General features: G+C 34.4%; 1 pseudogene; it reads left to right on the forward strand.

The window, feature by feature from the left end:
• The first annotated feature begins 6,089 nt into the window (after nt 1–6,089).
• On the forward strand, nt 6,090–6,443 carry LOC103598910 (annotated as a pseudogene).
• Nucleotides 6,444–11,158: the final 4,715 nt, after the last annotated feature.

An 11,158-nucleotide genomic window follows, 5' to 3' on the forward strand; every position in this document is an offset into this window, starting at 1 on the left:
AGGTGACAAACCCAAAGCCCCTGGAGCACTTGGTGTTTGGATCTCTCATTACCGCACAGTCCGTGAGTGTTCCCGTTGCTCAGAATGGCTCCTGAGACTCTCATCAGTTGTTTCAAAGCTCAGCTCTCCGATGAAGAGCTTCCGCAGCTGTGCGGGCTCCTTAGCAGACTGTGACTTAGACATGACGGCAGTGGGAAGAAACTTCAACACTGCTTCCTCAGCAGCATCCACGGACAGAAAGGAAGAGGCAGTTTTTTAAAGTCCAGGTACATACGCCCAGAGACCTCTCCTTCATGCTTCCCAGTTCTCCCCACTCCTACTTCTCAAGAATTTCTGGGGAAATTTATTCTGCAACTTTGATATTCATTGACAGTTGCCTCATGCAAACAGCTTCCCACTAGAACTCTTGGGTAGCCAGGAAAACCATGCGAACATTTTTATTTTCAACCAGAAAACTGGATTTGCCTAAGCTATGAAAAGGCCGTTGAATCCCCCAAGACATCTGAGTCCCATCTGAAGATCAAATCCCACATATATCACTTCCACATACAGTTTGTTTAAAAATAAAATATTCATCTTTATTCTCTAATTGGATTCTAACATATTACTATAGGCAGGGACTATATCCACCTCTCCATTCTACCCATGAGGTCCCCAAGGCTCTAAGAGACAAGCGGACAAACAGGGGCCAAGTTCAGCCCCTTGCACCTTTTTTGGTAAATGAAGTTTTACTGGAACACAATTATATCCATTCATTTACACTTTGCCTATGGCTGTTTTTGCTATGATGCCAGACTTGAGTAGTTGTAACAGAGACCATGTAGCCCACCAAGTTGACAATATTTATTATCTGGCCCTTTACAGAAAAGTTCGCCAAGCCCTTCTCAAAAAGTTCATCTGACTTTCACAAGGTCACACTTCAGTAATTTTCCTGAAGGCCTTTGAGCTTTATAAATATTCTAAGGGCAGTCAAATGATGCCTCTAATCATATAATGAGTCTTTCCACTCTGCCACACAGCTGCCCCACATGCTGGGCAATCTACCTTCTAGGGCTCCCCAGCTGCACCAGCAGGAGGACAAGTCAAATCACAGTTACACAGAAGAAGCACCCAGGGCCGTATTGGACATAGTGTACAATAAAGAGAGGATGTCTACCCCACTCGATTGCAAATCTCTTCCATGTAAGGTGTAGGAAAGATACATCCAAGACTCTTCAAATCAGTATCCATGACCTTCAGCCATCAGCTTCAGGGAACCATGCTTGTGGTCCAACACTTGAAGAAGAGACCTCTGCAGGTGGTCATAGACAAGCCACTACGCATACCATTCTTAGAACTTTGAGTGTTTGGTGTTTTGTGTTTTTATGTTTGCTGCTACTATTGTGGTTTTGGTTGGGTTTTGTGGCTTTTAAATCTATTGAGTAAGTTGAGTTCTACATTCACAGACAGATAATGACTGCTTATTTATTATCTGGATGACCTTCAAAAGTAGAAAAAGCCAGCTAGAGTCAAAAACAACCTTTGTTAAATTTCGAAATGCCTATTATGCATCTAGTAGTCCTATGGTTTAGAGATGGGGACAGGGGTGTGTGTGTGTGTGTGTGTGTGTGTGTGTCTTTCTGTGTTTGGTGGGGTTTGTTTTGTTTTTGTTTCATGTGTTGGGGGAAGCAAGAAGTGGGATAGGTAGTGATAGACCCATCAGTTTAGAGTATATCTGCATTCTCCCAATTAGCAAAACTTGCCCATTTGACAAAGACAGGTGCTATGGTCTGAATGTTTGTTCTCTCCAAAGTTCATGTGAAAGCTGGATCCCCAATGTGGCAGTGTTGAGAGGTGTGGCCTTTGGGAGGTGATTGGATCATGAGGACTATGCCCTCATGAATGGACTAATCCATTGATTGATTAATGGGTTAACAGGTTAATCAATGAGTGGCTTAACACAGGAGTGGCACTAGTGGTTTTGTGAAGAGAGCAAGTGAGCACGTTACCATCTTCTTGCCCCTCTCGCCAGATGCTGAGCCATGCTCTTGGACTTCCTGGCCTCCAACACTGTAAGAAATAAATTTCTTTTCTTTATAATTTACCCCATTTTAGGTATTTTGTTATAAGCTACAGAAAACTAATGCTCATACACCAGGTATTCTCAGATAACTTAAATATATACCCAGTGCTGTGAACTGTACTGCTACAGAGCTTGAAAACATGACTGGAAAAATATATGCTCAAAGATGTACTGTTCTTGAAGGATTTCTTGTCTGCAGCAGACACAAACTTATACTCATTCAGCTCACAGTAAAAGAATTATGTTGCAACTTGTTTGGAAGACTCCAGGAGTGTGTGTGTTGAAATTTTTTGTTTTGTTTTGAAGGTTTTGAATAGTATGATGCCTTTTCATTTGTTTTCTATTTCATTTTGATATAATATTTATTTGGTTTTTATTGGAGTATTTTTAAAGGAATTCCCTTTGATGACCTGGGAGGGGGACGCAAAACACAGCCTTTCCAATCGCCCAGGGCTATGAGTTACAACTTAGAAAGGCTGCTTTCTCCAAGAGCTAGGTCTTCCCAAAGATTTAAAAGTAAAACCTTGGAATGAGGAGTTACCTGATAGGAGAGAAGACAAGAGTGTTGAGCAGTGGTTCTATTGTGCCCAGGCTCTCTGCCCTGGGATTCATCCTCTTCCTTGGCCTTAACTTTTTCTCAGCGCACGTTATCAGAGTTATTCTCAAACGGGGTATCTCCTAACTCTGGGGAAATATGAGCTCACAGGTACAGCTGCTGAACAAACCCGTAACTTACAAAGTAAGCAACTCTCCTAGGAGCAGGAGGAAAGAATGAAGAGTCTGAAGTTATAAAAGAGAATTTTAGAGATGTGGGAAGAGGAAAAACTGCTTATGTATAGATAACTAGACTTCCAGAAAGAGAGACAAAATAAAGAGGAGAAAATACTTGAAGAAATAATGGAAATAAAACGAGATAACAGACCTGAAAATTAAAAAAGGTCCTAGAGTCCCAAACAGGGGATAGAAGGAAAAGGACACCTCTGTCTAGTGGTGAAATTTAAGATTATCAACGACAAAGCAAAAATTCTGAAAGTTTCTAGAGAGAAAGAGCAGATCACTTATAAAAGATCAAGAATTGGACTGCAAGTACACCTCTCAGCCCTAATACTACATAGAAGAGATCAGTGGAGAAATATTTTTAAAGTACTAAAGGAAGATATATTTAAAACTAGATTCTTCTAAACAAAATTGTCATTAAAATGCAAGCACATAATAAAACATTCTTTTTAACATTTATTTGTACATTTTTGTGGGATACAGTGTGTGGTTTCCATACATGCATATACTACGCCATGATTCACTGAGTGTATATAGCATAGTTTTGCACCCATTAGTCCACCACTTCTCCTCCCCATACACACACACACCCCTTTCCCCTCCCAGCCTCTGGTGACCATTATTCTTCTCTCTACTTCTATGAGAAACACTTGCTTTTTTAGTTTCCACATATGAATAAGATCATGTGGTATTTGTCTTTCTGTGCCTGAGTTACTTAACGTGATGGTTTCCAATTCCATCCGTGTTGCTGCAAATGATAGGATATCATTTCTTTTTATAGCTGAATACTATTCCATTGTGTGTATATATATATATATACACCATGGGGGGTTTTTTTGTTTGTTTGTTTGTTTGTTTGTTTTATCCTATCATCTGTTGATGGACATTACAAAACATTCCTGGGCACATAGGCTTCAAAAGTTTTGTTACACAAAAACCCCTATAGTAATAAGGAAACATTCAGAACTACAAGAGATATGGAAAGTAATGGGGTATTAAGTTTTTTGGTAAGATGTATCACTGTCCTAACAATTTTAAAGGGCTAAAGGAAAGAAAATATATCTGTAATAAAGTAGAAATGAAATTCTAGACAATATCAATATGATGGAGCTAGTGGTGGAAACAAAAAGTATAGGAGTGCTTGTGAGTATATTTCTGTTGTTAAGAGTAGTATGTAAATATTGATAAATTTAAGGAATTGATAGAGATAAATAAACGTAAGTCTTATGATGAAGACAGACACCAAAAGGAGAAAAATAGAATATATAGCTTTTCAACAAACAGGAACAAAATTTTTTTCTATCCAATGGAAAACAGGAAAGAAGAAAAAAATAAAGAGAATGGGGAATCTGAACCATTTATTCTTTTCGGTTTACCGAAAATAGGTCGCATAATACTCCAAAGTCATGAGAACATTCTCCTTATCTTAACTTGTACCTTTTTAACTTTACCTTTCCTATTTAGAACTTTAATTCACCTAAAAATAATTTTTTTGTGTGTGGTGAGGTAAGCATCAAGCATTTTTTCTTATGAATAAAAAGCACCAATTATTGAAAAGATCACCTATTCCCTACTACTCTGTAGCACCACCTTTATTTTAAGTTAAATGACCTCACATACGTATTTTCTGGATGTTCTATTCTGTTCCAGGGGTGTATGTCTATCCTTGAACCAATATCATTACTTCTGTAGTATTGTAGCTAGATTATGAACCTCCTACCTTATTCTTCTTGAAGATTGTCTTGCCTATTCTTGGACCTTTGCATTTCCTTACCTTTTAAAAAAAAAAAAAAAATCAGTGGTTACATATACGCACACACACACACACACAACCTGATATGTAGATGGAGACTGCATCTTTACAATGTTGAGTCTTTCAATTCAGGAATGTGGTAAATCTCCTAACAAAGGAGAAAAATCATAAATAAGATAATTGCCATTCATGCAGAAAATACATTTAATAAAAATTAACATTAATTTATGACAATAAAATCATAGCAAATGAAATAGAAACTCCTTTGTCTGACAGAGTACTCACAAATGATCTCCAGCAAACATTTATATGTAATTTTAATTTCTTTCAATACTTTTAGTTTTCTAAAAGAGCTCACAAATTTTTGTTACCTATATTTCTAGATAGCTGATGTGCTTGAAAATTGGATAATATTTTATTTTTATTTTCTAATTAATTGTTGCTGGTATATATAATATATAACTAATTTTTTATATTGACCTTTACTTGGCAATCTTGTGAAATTCACTTATTCATCTTAATAATTTACTGGTATGTTATTTTTGATTTTTCTATAAATACTAAGAGTTTTATTTCTTTTTTATAAGCATAATTTCTTTTTTGTTTTTGGGGTCTTTAGTAAAAATTTCGAATAGAAAATGGTGATAGTAGATATACTTGTCTTGTTTCCGATGTGATTTCAAAACAGAAAAGAAGCTTTCAATGTTCTGCCATTGAGTATAATGTTTCCTGGAGATTATTTGTGGGTACTCTATCAGATTAGGGAGTTTCTTTCTATTTCCAGTTTGCTAAGCTTCTATTAACATAAACAATTTTTAATTTTTGTTAAATGTGTTTTCTGCATCTACAGAGATAATCTTCTGACCTTTCCCCTTTGTGCTTTCATACAATGAATCACACTGGTTGATCTGTGAATGCTGAACCAGCCTTATATTTCTGACCAAAAAAAAAAAACTTGGTTCTGATGTAGTATCTTTTTTATGTGTTGCTGGATTCAGTCTCCTAACTTTTTTCAGATTTTTGAATCTATATTCATGAGTGAAATTGGCCTGTAATTTTACTTTTGTGTAATGTCCATATCAGACTAATGTTGTGAAGATTAAGCAGCCTTATAAAGTGAGTTGGGTTGGCAGCAAGAAGAATGTATCAAACCTTATGCAGGAGCTCACAGCCATCAAGCCAAGGCTGCCTGGCAGCCGAGCAAGCAACACCCGGCCCTCCAGCTAACTAACTGATTGCCAAGCCAACTGGTAGCAATGAGCACCTGGCCAGATAGGTGCTGTGGGTTAGGGCCAGAGGCAGGGGAGCTGGCCGAGGCATGGACTGCTGAGCATACACTGTGACATTTTCTCTCTCCCCGTCTGTATAAAAAGTGCCTTACATCCTTCAGAATAACAGCTTTTACCTGCATATACCAGGGTTTCTTTTGCCATAGAATCCAACAGTCTCGATTCTTCACATTTCAGTCCTGAGCTGAGTAAGAAGCTTCCAGCAGAGATGATAAAAATGACAAACTCAAAAACTTTCCAAGGTCACCTGCCGAACTGTCACTGAATTTACTCCTGTAGCCACTGCAAAGCTCATTTGGAAAATTATGCTCTGTTGATCTCCAAGTTCTTTTGTGTTAGTCAAACCCAAGCCTAACTCTTTAATTCTCAGTGAATGTGGGTTGTGGCCCAGCAGAGGAGAGCCTTTGTCCTTCCTTAATACGCTGGAGCAGAGATCTGTTGTGACAAGTGTAAAATCACTCTTGGGTGGAAATGTGAACCTGCCTTTGAGGGCACTCAGCAATATGAGAGAAGAAAGTTTACTATTGAACTAGCTTACATGTTCAAAGACATTCTGTTTTGAATACCATTTTCATGAAAGAGATTGTAAACATTATGGAAACAAAGGAATGTCCTTGTTGACAGTATTTCTTGAGCTTTAACCTCACAGGTTAGCAGCAATGCTCATGACACCATTATGGTTTCTCTGGCCTGTTCTTCTTGGATAAGTTATCCCCCTATTTTATATATCATCTTATTTATGCAGTTATTTCTAATATTCCTGATGACCTTTTTCAAAACTCTTAAGTTTGAGAAGAAGGATAAACCAACTTTGATAGATTAATGCTTCATCTATCAGCTAATATCTCCTCTTAACCTACGTTTAAAAAGTAGAATTTGGTTATGCATAAAGATGTTACTAAACATCTTTACTCATGTTCAATAGATATGCAAAATGAGAATTTCTAAAGAAGGTAGGAATAGAGTCTTTTTTATATAAAATGTCTCACCACTACCCTTTATTAGAGTGAAGACAACAGAGTGTGGTAGTTCATATTATTAAAACTGGAAACATTATAAATTAAGAGGGTATTCACATAGATGAATCACTGAAGTCATAGTGCTCATTTAGGTATTTCCCACAAGCAGTTACTAAATTTATACATTGAGAGTACTAACTTTGCTCAAAAACAGAGGATCTCAAAATTTTACATAGGTTATTAATGAAGAAAGGTGTCTGGTGTTATTAATCTATTTATTTAAGCAGTGAGGTATCTATTCAAAAAGGCAAGTGAACTAGTTGTTATAAACGATTAACTACCTAAGGCAGAAAGATAAATTTATTATTAAGGAAACATTTGTTTATTGCTCATTTATTGTAATTGGAGGTTGCACTTTAAATGGTAACAGTAACTTACACATCGGTAAATTATTTTATGGCTGTCGATGAAGATTGTTGAATGCCGTACAGAGGAAAATTTTGAGATCCAAGTCTACTATCAATTAACTTGAAGAAAAATAACTACTTTTGCAAATCAAAGAAGCCAGGTCCAAAAAAATATTAAATTCTTGAAATATGCCAGACTTTACTAAAATATTTTTCACAAAAGGTTAAAATTACAACATAGATTTAAATTTTTTACATGAACTGATATTTGATTTGCTAGATTTAGGAAAAAAGAGTTTGAATTTTTTCCTTTTCTCTACTCTTTAGAAGAAATTATGTAAACTGGTATTGTTTCTTTTTTAAGTAATTGGTAAAACTCATCAGAGAAGTTTTCTGAGCCCAAAGTTTTCTTTGAGTCAGGGCTTGAAATTACTATTACAATTTTTTTTTTTAATTCTTACAGAATTCTTCAGATTTTCTTCTTGTTTTAGTAAGTTGCATTTTTCTAATAGTTTTTCTATTTTGGTAACCTGTATATTTCTAGGTTTATGTCCATTTCACCTAAATTTTCAAGTGTATTGCCAAAAAATTGTTCATAATATTATTTTATAATGTTGTTTAATGTCTGTAGGATATATAGTGAAGTCTATTTTTATTTCTACTATCTCTTGTTTTGTTGCTCAATTTGCCCATGTATTTATTTATTACCAATTATTCTTTCCAAGGAAATTGCTTTGGCCTTGAATGATCTCTACTATACATTAGGAAATTCATTATTTCTGCTCTAATTTTTTCCCACTTCTACTTTATTTGGGTTAATTTGCTGTTCTTTTACCCTAACATCTTGAAATAGATTCTGAAATCATTTACTTTTCCTTTTCTAATATATGCATGTAAGGCCATAAATTTCCCCTGTGCATATATTTGGCCACGTACCACAAGTTACAATATGACATATTTTATTTTCATTCCATTGAAAATATTTTCTAATTTACATTGTGATTTTTAACTCATAAATTATTTAGAAGTATACTGCTTAAATTTCATACATGTGGGGATCACCTAGTTACCTTTTGTTTATTGGTTTCTCTTCATTGGGTTAAATAACACAGTTTATAAAATTTTAATCCTTTGAATTTGTTAAGATTTATTTATTTTATGGCACACCATATTTCAATTTTAATGAATTTTTCACAGACATCAAAAAACATGTGGATCTTGCAGTTGTTGGGGGCAATATAGTGTATATGCCTATTAGGTCAAGTGTTTTGTTTTGTTGTTTAAATCTTTTACATCTGTACTGAATTTTTGTCTAGTTGTTCTATCAGTTACTGAGAAAAGGTGTATTAAAAATTTCCTACTAGGATGATGGATTTGACTACTACATTTTTAACTCTGTTCATTTTTGCTTTATATATTTTGAAGCTAAGTTATTAGGTGCATGTAAGTTTTCTATTGTGCTATCTTCCAGGTGAATAAAACTTTTATCATTATTAACATTCTTTTTATCTGTAATTTTACTTTTGGTTTTAAAATAAACTTTTTTCTGTTTGTATCTTATTAATTTCCCTCTTCCATGTTCTAGTCTCTATCCTTTCTTGCCTTTCAATTAAATAACTTTTATTATTCCAATTTTCCTCTCCATTATCTTGCTATGTATTCTTTTGCTATTGTTTTAATGATCACACTAGAAATTAAAATGTATCTTTTACTTTTTAAAATATTTTATCACTCCCCAAAGCAAAGACTTTAGAATACTTTAACTCTATATTATATATATGTATATATATGTATATATATTTAAACCCTTATTCTTCAACAAAATACTAGCTCTATATTATATATATATATGTATATATGTGTATATATATATATATGTATATGTATTTAAACCCATATTCTTCAACAAAATACTAGCAAACTGAATTCAACAACACATTAAAAGGATCATATACCATAGACCTTATGCTCTATTGGTGCAATTTATCCCTGAGATGCAAGGATCTACTACACTACCCAAAAGAAATGTAAAGATTCACTGCAATCCCTATCAAAGTCCCACTGGATTTTTTTTTTTTACAGAAATAAAAAAAAGTCCTAAAATTTATACAGAATCATAAAAGACCCTGAATAACAAAAGAAACCTTGACAAAGAAAAAACTGAAAGCATCACACTTCCTGATTTCAAAATATATCACAAACTATAGCAACCAAAATAGTAGCCACTGCCATAAAAATAAACATATAGATCAACGGAGCAGAATTGAAAGCTCCCCCCAAAATACACCCATATGAAGTCATCTGATCTTTGACAAGGGTGCCAAGAATGCACAGTGGAGAAAGGATAGTCTCTCCCACTACTGGTGTTGAGAAAACTTGATATTCAAGTGCAAAATAATAAAATTGGACAAATCTTACAATATACACAGAAGGAACTCAAAATAGTTACAGATTTAAACATAGGACCTGAAACTGTAAAATCCCTGGAAGAAAACATAAGGGGAAAGCTTTATGGCAGTGGTCTTAGCAATGACTTCTTTAACACCAAAAGAACAAGCAACAAAGCAAAAATAGACACGTGGGACTACTCAAACTAAAAAGCTCCTGCACAGCAAAGAAAACAATCAACAAAATGAAAAAGCAACCTACAGAATTGGAGAAAATGTATCTGATAAGGGGTTATATCTGATAAGGGGTTAATATACAAAATACATAAGGAACTCCTACAAATTAATAGCAAATATATATATAAAACAATCTAACTAAAATGAGCAAAGGACTTGAATAAACATTTCTACAAAGAAGACATACAAATGGCCAACACGTATATGAAAAGATGTTCAACATCACTAATTATCAGCGAAATTCAAATCAAAACTACAATGAGGTATCACCTCATACCTCTAAGGATGAATATTATCAAAAAAGAACAAAGATAAGTGTTGACAATGATGGGGAGAATTGGAAACTTTATGCTGTATTGGTGGAAATATAAAATGTTGCAGCCATTATGGAAAACAGTGTGGAGGTTCCTCAAATAATTAAAAATAGAACTACCATATGATTCAGCAATCCCACTTCTGGGTATATATCCAAAAGAATTGAAATCAGGATCTCAAAGCAATATCTGCCCTTCCATGTTCATTGCAGCATTATTCATAATGACCAAGATATGGAAACAACCTAAATGTTCATCAACGGATGAATGAATAAAGAAAATGTGTTATACAAACAATGGAATATTATTCAACTTTAAAGAATGGAATTCTTTTGGAAATTCTGCCAGATGCAATAACATTAATGGACTTGGAGGACATTTTGCTAAGTGAAATAAGCCAGTAACAGAAGGAAAAATACTGAATGATTTCACTCACATAAGGTGTCTAAAATAGTCAAACTCCTAGAAACAAATAGTAGAATTGTGGTTGTCAGGAGCTGAAAGGAGGAGGAAATGGGGAGTTGCTATTCGATAAGTTTCTGTAATACATTATGAATAAGTTCTAGAGATCTGCTATACATCATTGTGCCTATCGTTAACAATACTGTATTTTGCACTTAAAAATTTGTTAAGAGGGTAGGTCTCATATTAAGTGTTCTTACCATAGGGAGGAAAAAAGAGATTTGTATTATTGTTTTATCTAGTGAATATAAATTTAAATTTACTCACATGTTCTTGTCTTTATTTCCCCTTTAACTTCAAAAGACATTCAATAAATATAAAATGCTAAGTTGGCAATGATTTTCCTTTAGCACTTTGAAGATATCATTCCATTATTCTCTAATTTTCATCATTTCTGTTGGGAAAATAACTGTCAGGCTTGTTGTAGCTCTTTTCATATTGAGTGCTTTTTTCCTTTGCCTGCCTTTATGATTTTTTTCTTTGTCTTTGGTTTTTAGGAGTATTTTTTGAT

This window comes from Galeopterus variegatus, unplaced genomic scaffold (genome assembly GCF_000696425.1).
Source record: "Galeopterus variegatus unplaced genomic scaffold, G_variegatus-3.0.2 Scaffold2779, whole genome shotgun sequence".
Classification (NCBI taxonomy): domain Eukaryota; kingdom Metazoa; phylum Chordata; class Mammalia; order Dermoptera; family Cynocephalidae; genus Galeopterus; species Galeopterus variegatus.